The sequence below is a fragment of the Culex pipiens genome, chromosome 3 (genome assembly GCF_016801865.2).
Source record: "Culex pipiens pallens isolate TS chromosome 3, TS_CPP_V2, whole genome shotgun sequence".
Taxonomy (NCBI): Eukaryota; Metazoa; Arthropoda; class Insecta; order Diptera; family Culicidae; genus Culex; species Culex pipiens.
In genome coordinates this window covers 1922830-1934882 of record NC_068939.1, presented here as the reverse complement: position 1 = coordinate 1934882, position 12053 = coordinate 1922830, and positions in this window count along the sequence as shown.

Here is a 12053-nt window from a genome sequence, read left to right as displayed (position 1 = left end):
AGTTGCCAACGGTTTACACCCGGGGTTGACGAGCTTTTCTGACCCACGTGGGTTATTATAGGAAGAACTTTCCACGCTAATTCGTCGTAGGTCAGTGATGACCGTTTATCTGTGCTGACGTCTTTGTCTACTCCTGAAAATAATTACTGCATTACTGCATGATGGAATCTTCTTAAACAAACAAATTCTACGTGTTAACCTAAGCCCAATTTTTCGAATGATTCAAGTGAACTTTAAATCAAATTATCAATCAGCAACAGCTGGTGGCTTCCCCTACGTCCATCACCGTACAACTAAGAGGCAGAAAGTCACACACATTTTTTTTTATCCAGTTCAATGTCAAATCGGAACCAATTCACCACACACCGACAGCGACGACAACCTCAACATTGAGCTTCTCCGGGCTCAAACCGCACCGCATAATGCAAAAATTGACTCGATTGGATCTGCCTGAATGGCGAGTGAGTGTAAGTAAACAGAATCAAACAGACAAACGAACCAGCAATCTTTGAAAGAGGCTTTGAAGAGCGAAAAAAAACTAGTTTTATTAAATGTTAACGCATTTGCAGGTGCGCGGACCCACCTTGAGAGGGGGCGTGGAAGGAGGAAGAAGGGGCAATAAGACTTTCAAAAGATGGTCGTGTGCTGCCAAATGGGGTGCCGCGACCGAGGCGCGTTGAGCTCATGGGCTGGAAAGGCCACCCCTAAGCAACAATCCGCGCCACCGGCAAGAAACGGACTTTTTTTTCGCCATCCTGAGCTTTATGGTCTAGCTCAGTGGCTTAGACGTTTTCCTTGTTTGTCGGTGAAAACGGCTTGTTTTATTATTTTGGTGCATGTTTTGGGGCGAGTGAGGTGAAAAAATGGATCAAACTGAGCTTCATCAGATGAAATGAAGCTCATTATTTTTAAGTTCATAAAATGAGTTTTTTCGTTTTGGATCCAAATTAATGAGACAAAATTACGTAAACATACTTTTGGAGCAATATTACAGTCAGCTTGGAGAAGGATTTATAATGGACGCATGGGCAGGTTTCTTTCCCTGAATAATAAAACAACTAATGTAGTAGGGAGCGGTCGTAGCTGAATGGTTACAAAAATAGATGAATAAATAAATCCCAAAATACTTTAAAACACTTAAATTAAGGAATGAACTGTAACAAATACTAAAATACTACAATACTAAAATACTAAAATACTAAAATACTAAAATACTAAAATACTAAAATACTAAAATACTAAAATACTAAAATACTAAAATACTAAAATACTAAAATACTAAAATACTAAAATACTAAAATACTAAAATACTAAAATACTAAAATACAAAAAAACTAAAATACTAAAATACTAAAATACTAAAATACTAAAATACTAAAATACTAAAATACTAAAATACTAAAATACTAAAATACTAAAATACTAAAATACTAAAATACTAAAATACTAAATACTAAAATACTTAAATAATAAAATACTAAAGTACTAAAATACTTAAATACTAAAATACTAAAATACTAAAATACTAAAATACTAAAATACTAAAATACTAAAATACTAAAATACTAAAATACTAAAATACTAAAATACTAAAATACTAAAATACTAAAATACTAAAATACTAAAATACTAAAATACTAAAATACTAAAATACTAAAATACTAAAATACTAAAATACTAAAATACTAAAATACTAAAATACTAAAAACTAAAATACTAAAATACTAAAATACTAAAATACTAAAATACTAAAATACTAAAATACTAAAATACTAAAATACTAAAATACTAAAATACTAAAATACTAAAATACTAAAATACTAAAATACTAAAATACTAAAAATACTAAAATACTAAAATACTAAAATACTAAAATACTAAAATACTAAAATACTAAAATACTAAAATACTAAAATACTAAAATACTAAAATACTAAAATACTAAAATACTAAAATACTAAAATACTAAAATACTAAAATACTAAAATACTAAAATACTAAAATACTAAAATACTAAAATACTAAAATACTAAAATACTAAAATACTAAAATACTAAAATACTAAAATACTAAAATACTAAAATACTAAAATACTAAAATACTAAAATACTAAAATACTAAAATACTAATTTTATAAAATACTAAAATACTAAAATACTAAAATACTAAAATACTAAAATACTAAAATACTAAAATACTAAAATACTAAAATACTAAAATACTAAAATACTAAAATACTAAAATACTAAAATACTAAAATACTAAAATACTAAAATACTAAAATACTAAAATACTAAAATACTAAAATACTAAAATACTAAAATACTAAAATACTAAAATACTAAAATACTAAAATACTAAAATACTAAAATACTAAAATACTAAAATACTAAAATACTAAAATACTAAAATACTAAAATACTAAAATACTAAAATACTAAAAATACTAAAATACTAAAATACTAAAATACTAAAATACTAAAATACTAAAATACTAAAATACTAAAATACTAAAATACTAAAAAACTAAAATACTAAAATACTAAAATACTAAAATACTAAAATACTAAAATACTAAAATACTAAAATACTAAAATACTAAAATACTAAAATACTAAAATACTAAAATACTAAAATACTAAAATACTAAAATACTAAAATACTAAAATACTAAAATACTAAAATACTAAAATACTAAAATACTAAAATACTAAAATACTAAAATACTAAAATACTAAAATACTAAAATACTAAAATACTAAAATACTAAAATACTAAAATACTAAAATACTAAAATACTAAAATACTAAAATACTAAAATACTAAAATACTAAAATAAGCATAAGCATAAGCATAGGTGCCCACCCGCAGTTGCTACTCCGTTATTGACCAGGACCTCCAGAAGTTACATCCACGAGCCGTGGAAGATAAGTGGGTGCTATCTTTCCTCGCTTCGCAACTTCTCAAAGGCCCCTATCATGCTGATCAATACCGGCGCCGGCCACGACCAGTGGTAGGGTCACGGGGAAGTGGATGGGAATGTTAGTCCGATACTTGAGTGATAGAGACCGCCCAATCGACTGCTTCTCCGACAAAGTATCACATGAGTTTTGAGGGGGTTAGTAGATGGGTATGAGGTCAGGATTCACGAGTGGCAGTGATGTGACCATGAGCATTTTGTTTATCGGTTGAAATTTTAAATCTTAGGCAGCCGGCTGCGGAAAGATAAATAATTGATTATTTGAAAAGTTTGTTTTAATCGAACGCGTGCCAACCGAGCGGTAGTGCTATGGGCTGGACTTATCAGTATATTTTTACTGTTGGTACAATTAAGATAACGCGAGCAAATGTCAAAAATAGTAGTTGAGTTAATACTAAAGCTGCCAGTTGGAATAAATTATTACGATCAACGAATATAAACGAAAAGAAAACAGGACACCACGTAACCGATTGTAATGAAATTAAAACAATAACTTAAACGAACTTAACCGGCGGCGTGCCTTCCTATCAACAATGATAAAAGAAGGACTTATAAATTTAAAATATAAAAAGACTCCAAAAAATACGTTGCATAGTAACCGCGAAGTCCCGCTACTCACAATCGAATCCGAAAGATAGCTATCTAGAATTTTAAATATAGTATTAATTCGACCGCGATCCTCCAGAAATTCTTCGTCGGCGTGCCTTCCGATCAACGGTGATGTAAGAAGGGCTTTATTCATTAAAATGATTTTATATCATAAGCCTTAAAACATATTCGTCGGCGTGCCTTCCGATCATCGATGATATAGAAAGGACTTAATCCAGCAATACGACTTGCTTGTCTCGAAAAAAAAAGAATTCGGATCGTTTCTATCGAAAACTATGTAAAGAGAACAAAAATAAACTCATTGGCCAACGAACGCGCGAACTAAAAATAAAGAAAAAAGACGAAGAAGAAGAAGAAGACCAATCACCCCATGCACACAAACAACGACACAAAAGAGATGAAAACAACACGAATCAGAAGAAATCCAATCACCCCATGTACACAAATAGCGACACAAAAGAGATGGAAAATAACACGAAAAAAACAGGACTGCGCGTCCACACAGGCACCGCACTACTGATGCCATTATTTATTTATAATGACCAATCACCAATCGACCAATCACCCCATGCACTCGAACAGCGACATAAAAGAGACGGAAAATAACACGAAAAAACAGGACTGAGCGTCCACACAGGCACCGCACTACTGATGCCATTATTTAATTATAATGACCAATCACCCCATGCACTCGAACAGCGACATAAAAGAGACGGAAAATAACACGAAAAAACAGGACTGAACGTCCACACAGGCACTGCACTACTGATGCCATTATTTATTTATAATGACCAATCACCCCATGCACTCGAACAGCGACACAAAAGAGACGGAAAATAACACGAAAAAACAGGACTGAACGTCCACACAGGCACTGCACTACTGATGCCATTATTTAATTATAATGACCAATCACCCCATGCACTCGAACAGCGACATAAAAGAGACGGAAAATAACACGAAAAAACAGGACTGAGCGTCCACACAGGCACCGCACTACTGATGCCATTATTTAATTATAATGACCAATCACCCCATGCACTCGAACAGCGACATAAAAGAGACGGAAAATAACACGAAAAAACAGGACTGCGCGTCCACACAGGCACCGCACTACTGATGCCATTATTTAATTATAATGACCAATCACCCCATGCACTCGAACAGCGACATAAAAGAGACGGAAAATAACACGAAAAAACAGGACTGAACGTCCACACAGGCACTGCACTACTGATGCCATTATTTATTTATAATGACCAATCACCCCATGCACTCGAACAGCGACACAAAAGAGATGGAAAATAACACGAAAAAAACAGGACTGCGCGTCCACACAGGCACCGCACTACTGATGCCATTATTTAATTATAATGACCAATCACCCCATGCACTCGAACAGCGACATAAAAGAGACGGAAAATAACACGAAAAAACAGGACTGCGCGTCCACACAGGCACCGCACTACTGATGCCATTATTTAATTATAATGACCAATCACCCCATGCACTCGAACAGCGACATAAAAGAGACGGAAAATAACACGAAAAAACAGGACTGAGCGTCCACACAGGCACCGCACTACTGATGCCATTATTTAATTATAATGACCAATCACCCCATGCACTCGAACAGCGACATAAAAGAGACGGAAAATAACACGAAAAAACAGGACTGAACGTCCACACAGGCACTGCACTACTGATGCCATTATTTAATTATAATGACCAATCACCCCATGCACTCGAACAGCGACATAAAAGAGACGGAAAATAACACGAAAAAACAGGACTGAACGTCCACACAGGCACTGCACTACTGATGCCATTATTTATTTATAATGACCAATCACCCCATGCACTCGAACAGCGACACAAAAGAGATGGAAAATAACACGAAAAAAACAGGACTGAACGTCCACACAGGCACTGCACTACTGATGCCATTATTTAATTATAATGACCAATCACCCCATGCACTCGAACAGCGACATAAAAGAGACGGAAAATAACACGAAAAAACAGGACTGAACGTCCACACAGGCACTGCACTACTGATGCCATTATTTAATTATAATGACCAATCACCCCATGCACTCGAACAGCGACATAAAAGAGACGGAAAATAACACGAAAAAACAGGACTGAACGTCCACACAGGCACTGCACTACTGATGCCATTATTTATTTATAATGACCAATCACCCCATGCACTCGAACAGCGACACAAAAGAGATGGAAAATAACACGAAAAAAACAGGACTGAACGTCCACACAGGCACTGCACTACTGATGCCATTATTTAATTATAATGACCAATCACCCCATGCACTCGAACAGCGACATAAAAGAGACGGAAAATAACACGAAAAAACAGGACTGAACGTCCACACAGGCACTGCACTACTGATGCCATTATTTAATTATAATGACCAATCACCCCATGCACTCGAACAGCGACATAAAAGAGACGGAAAATAACACGAAAAAACAGGACTGAACGTCCACACAGGCACTGCACTACTGATGCCATTATTTAATTATAATGACCAATCACCCCATGCACTCGAACAGCGACATAAAAGAGACGGAAAATAACACGAAAAAACAGGACTGAACGTCCACACAGGCACTGCACTACTGATGCCATTATTTATTTATAATGACCAATCACCCCATGCACTCGAACAGCGACACAAAAGAGATGGAAAATAACACGAAAAAAACAGGACTGAACGTCCACACAGGCACTGCACTACTGATGCCATTATTTATTTATAATGACCAATCACCCCATGCACTCGAACAGCGACATAAAAGAGACGGAAAATAACACGAAAAAACAGGACTGAGCGTCCACACAGGCACCGCACTACTGATGCCATTATTTAATTATAATGACCAATCACCCCATGCACTCGAACAGCGACATAAAAGAGACGGAAAATAACACGAAAAAACAGGACTGAGCGTCCACACAGGCACCGCACTACTGATGCCATTATTTAATTATAATGACCAATCACCCCATGCACTCGAACAGCGACATAAAAGAGACGGAAAATAACACGAAAAAACAGGACTGAACGTCCACACAGGCACTGCACTACTGATGCCATTATTTATTTATAATGACCAATCACCCCATGCACTCGAACAGCGACACAAAAGAGATGGAAAATAACACGAAAAAAACAGGACTGAACGTCCACACAGGCACTGCACTACTGATGCCATTATTTATTTATAATGACCAATCACCCCATGCACTCGAACAGCGACACAAAAGAGACGGAAAATAACACGAAAAAAACAGGACTGCGCGTCCACACAGGCACCGCACTACTGATGCCATTATTTAATTATAATGACCAATCACCCCATGCACTCGAACAGCGACATAAAAGAGACGGAAAATAACACGAAAAAACAGGACTGAACGTCCACACAGGCACTGCACTACTGATCCAAAATACTAAAATACTAAAATACTAAAATACTAAAATACTAAAATACTAAAATACTGAAATATTAAAATACAGTCCAGACTCGATTATTCAAAGGTTGCTATGGGTCTTCGGCTGATGCTATGAGACGCGGGTTCGATTCCCGCCTTATCCACTGAGCTTCTATCGGATGGTGAAGTAAAACGTCGGTCCCGGTTTCTCCTGTCTCGTCAGAGGCGCTGGAGCAGAAATCCCACGTTAGAGGAAGGCCATGCCCCGGGGGGCGTAGTGCCAATAGTTTCGTTTTTTATGGGTCTTCGGATTTTCAATTCAGGAAGATTTTTTTCCGTGCTTTTAACATTGAATTCGAATTCTGCGACCACGTTCTAGTTAATTTGATTAGTGAATTGCCTTAAATATTACCAAGTGCATTTTTTCAATATTTTATCACTGCCATTTTTGTATTAGAAAAATCATTTTAGAGTTGTCTAGGGGTCGTAACTAAGCTTGACAATCAAAAATAACACACAAAAATAATTCGAGTAGTTATCTCTCAATCGAGAATGCCAAGACAATGCTATAGAACGAATTATTTGATTTTCATTTTTGAAAAAATAATTGAGAGTAAAGTAAAAAAAGGTACACAATCAGTTTAGCAATTTTTATCAAAAACGGTGCTCTTCTCAGAATTAAAAAAAACAACTTTTCAATATACGGACATGAAAGAAAACAAAGTACAACTCTGTATCTACAAGATAAAACGCCATATAATGTATGCTAACAGGTTATAAAAGCAGATCAATCACCAGCAATCTGGCTCCGTTTGATGAGCTGTATTCCCATTGTTCATCTGACGCTTGACGCACTTCTCTAATCACACCAAGCAACAACAATTGCCCACTTCCGCCAAATGTACTCGTTTGGTACACACATTGTAGAAAGTAATCTTCGTGGATAGTTCAAATTACAACGCGACTGATTACGCCTTAAGGTGAATATTAAAAGCACATCTACTAGCGGGAGCTATATGATTAAAAAAGAAAATTTACGACGTGTGAGCTTAGAACGCATGTTTACAACAAATTACCAAAACGCGATACTATCCGAAAACACTTCTGGTAATTAGCACGCTCGGACCCCGCAATTGTACGGAACATGCCGACGTTGTTTTCGTAGACATTGCCGTCACCAGATCCTGTTTGGGGATTTTTTGCTCATCGTTGCTGTTTCGGAGAAACTAGGCGGGGTTCTGGTCTCTTCTTCCCGTTCGATGAGCTAACATTTAAATATATATATATTTTTTGTTTGGACATCAATTGACGCTCGATTCATAAACTTGTACCTTCTACATCGGTATAGCACACGGAGCAAACATTCGGAGGCGGAAAGCGAAAGCCACTTCAAGCCAGGCTGGGTAATTCGCCAGTCACCAAGTGCGAAGTAATAATACTAATTTGTGTGGGATTTTCAGCTTATCTTCTACCGTAGAAATTTAACAGAGATGTACCAGAGTTGCGGTGCTTCGATCATCGATCACTTCAAGCAGAATCAAGTAAGCACAAACTGAAAAGGTTTTTTCCTATCATAAAATACAGACTAGTCGCGGGCGGCCAATCGATGATCAATAGATGAATGAGCCGACGCGGTGAGATTTTCGCTGCGTCATCCGGCATCTCTCCCGAGCAATGATTACATTCATTATTGACTGTCGTTGAGCGGCTTTGCTTTGGCTTGAATAAGCGGTGATGTCTTTTCTTCAGAAAGTGGCAGGAATAAACTTGTTAGTGACGGAGCAAAAATCAAACAGCTCCTGTTGACAGCAGCGCTACTGGTCTTTTTTGTCTTCTATTTGAGATTTGTGATCAGCATGGAATATAGAATGTTTTACTAATGCTGGAAACAAATTAAATCATCAAACATGGCCATTATTGCTTCTTCAATGTATTCACCAGCTGTCGTTCTCTGACCATCGAAGAACTGGTTAGCTTCACCAGGTCACCAGTTGGTGGTTCAATGCGAAATCACTTTACGGTGCACACAAACTTCAAACATGTATGCAGTACCGGTGATCTTCTATAGCCAACGATCTTCTATCCCCAAGTTGGGCCCCAAGTTATCTAATACCAGACGGGTGTCGCAGTCCTCCGATCAGCTGAGCTGCTTGCGTTTTGCAACCCCCATCCGCGGCCATAACTTGTTCTGGGTCTTGCCATTTGCCAACGTGCCTGCTTTCACTTCTTCTAGTCAGCATAAAACTGGAATTTGCGTCTTCTAGACGTTCGCACTCCAAAGGTTGAGTGCAGCAGCATTTTTCCCATACTCACACACACACACACTCGTGCACATTTGTCGGTGAGACGGCTCATTTGGCTGCAAGTCTGCAATGTGACCATATTGCAATTGCATCGACGACGACGATCGATTCGAAAGAAAAAAAGCGCGTATAATCTTCAAATGTGGGTCAAACGGCATCGACAAAATTATTATCTAACAAACGCACTGCTGATGCTGTTGCTGAATGCTGCTGGTACAAGTGAGTACAAGCAATCGAGAAATTCGTTGAAGTGCACTACAGACCCTGGCTTGCCAAACTTGATTTGATACAGCTGGGAAGCTGCGTGATGGTTGATTTGCAGCACTTTTGAGAAAAAAAAACATCAAAAATCTCATTTGACGGTTAAAAAGGAATCTAAACTAAAAATCAAATAAAATTACAAAAAACTTTGTACTCTAGAAGACTTTACACAGGTATGAAACGACGAACCACTGGAGGCTCATTTCTTAAGCTTTCTGGCCATGATGGCTTGAGTAGATCGTTTATAACTCTATCCACGGTGGTCAGTAGCCTGCCCCGGGCATCCACTCAGCGACGGTATGTTTAGTTGACGCAAATTTGCACTCTATGTGTTGCAATCGTGCTAAATCTACGCACAGAATATCTACGCATCTCATTCAAATCAGCATTACCCAGCACAGAAATTTAAATTTGAACACAATTTCCCAAATACCGTCAATATCCGAACTCATCAGCTTGACCTCACGTAACCTTCACTTCCCAGTCATACTGAAACAGTTTTGAAACGCGTACCCCCCAAATTTATTTTCGGTTGACACAATGTGCACAAAACCCGCTCCGCGCCAATATTTGAACAAAATGAGGTAAGGTTGAAGAAAAAATTACCGTTTATCGCGTATTTGCCGAGTAATAACAAGTCTGACCTTGAACGCAAACGGCAAATGTCGATAACACGGCGATCGCTGACCATTCCGGTGAGCTGCAGCAAGTGCTTTCTGTGTTTAGGTGAAAATTTTTAACACTTCGCCATTTTTGCACTTGCCGAATATTTCAATTTTCAGGGGCATGTTTGAGAAGTGTTTTAAAAGGATGGCTCCTAATCTGATTAAGTTATAGTTCCTGATAAAATTGTTTCATTTTATATAAACAAAAACAAAAACAAAAACAAAAACAAAAACAAAAACAAAAACAAAAACAAAAACAAAAACAAAAACAAAAACAAAAACAAAAACAAAAACAAAAACAAAAACAAAAACAAAAACAAAAACAAAAACAAAAACAAAAACAAAAACAAAAACAAAAACAAAAACAAAAACAAAAACAAAAACAAAAACAAAAACAAAAACAAAAACAAAAACAAAAACAAAAACAAAAACAAAAACAAAAACAAAAACAAAAACAAAAACAAAAACAAAAACAAAAACAAAAACAAAAACAAAAACAAAAAAAAAAACAAAAACAAAAACAAAAACAAAACAAAAACAAAAACAAAAACAAAAACAAAAACAAAAACAAAAACAAAAACAAAAACAAAAACAAAAACAAAAACAAAAACAAAAACAAAAACAAAAACAAAACAAAAACAAAAACAAAAACAAAAACAAAAACAAAAACAAAAACAAAAACAAAAACAAAAACAAAAACAAAAACAAAAACAAAAACAAAAACAAAAACAAAAACAAAAACAAAAACAAAAACAAAAACAAAAACAAAAACAAAAACAAAAACAAAAACAAAAACAAAAACAAAAACAAAAACAAAAACAAAAACAAAAACAAAAACAAAAACAAAAACAAAAACAAAAACAAAAACAAAAACAAAAACAAAAACAAAAACAAAAACAAAAACAAAAACAAAAACAAAAACAAAAACAAAAACAAAAACAAAAACAAAAACAAAAACAAAAACAAAAACAAAAACAAAAACAAAAACAAAAACAAAAACAAAAACAAAACAAAAACAAAAACAAAAACAAAAACAAAAACAAAAACAAAAACAAAAACAAAAACAAAAACAAAAACAAAAACAAAAACAAAAACAAAAACAAAAACAAAAACAAAAACAAAAACAAAAACAAAAACAAAAACAAAAACAAAAACAAAAACAAAAACAAAAACAAAAACAAAAACAAAAACAAAAACAAAAACAAAAACAAAAACAAAAACAAAAACAAAAACAAAAACAAAAACAAAAACAAAAACAAAAACAAAAACAAAAACAAAAACAAAAACAAAAACAAAAACAAAAACAAAAACAAAAACAAAAAAAAAAACAAAAACAAAAACAAAAACAAAAACAAAAACAAAAACAAAAACAAAACAAAAACAAAAACAAAAACAAAAACAAAAACAAAAACAAAAACAAAAACAAAAACAAAAACAAAAACAAAAACAAAAACAAAAACAAAAACAAAAACAAAAACAAAAACAAAACCAAAAACAAAACCAAAACAAAAACAAAAACAAAAACAAAAACAAAAACAAAAACAAAAACAAAAACAAAAACAAAAACAAAAACAAAAACAAAAACAAAAACAAAAACAAAAACAAAAACAAAAACAAAAACAAAAACAAAAACAAAAACAAAAACAAAAACAAAAACAAAAACAAAAACAAAAACAAAAACAAAAACAAAAACAAAAACAAAAACAAAAACAAAAACAAAAACAAAAACAAAAACAAAAACAAAAACAAAAATAAAAACAAAAACAAAAATCCGTCGA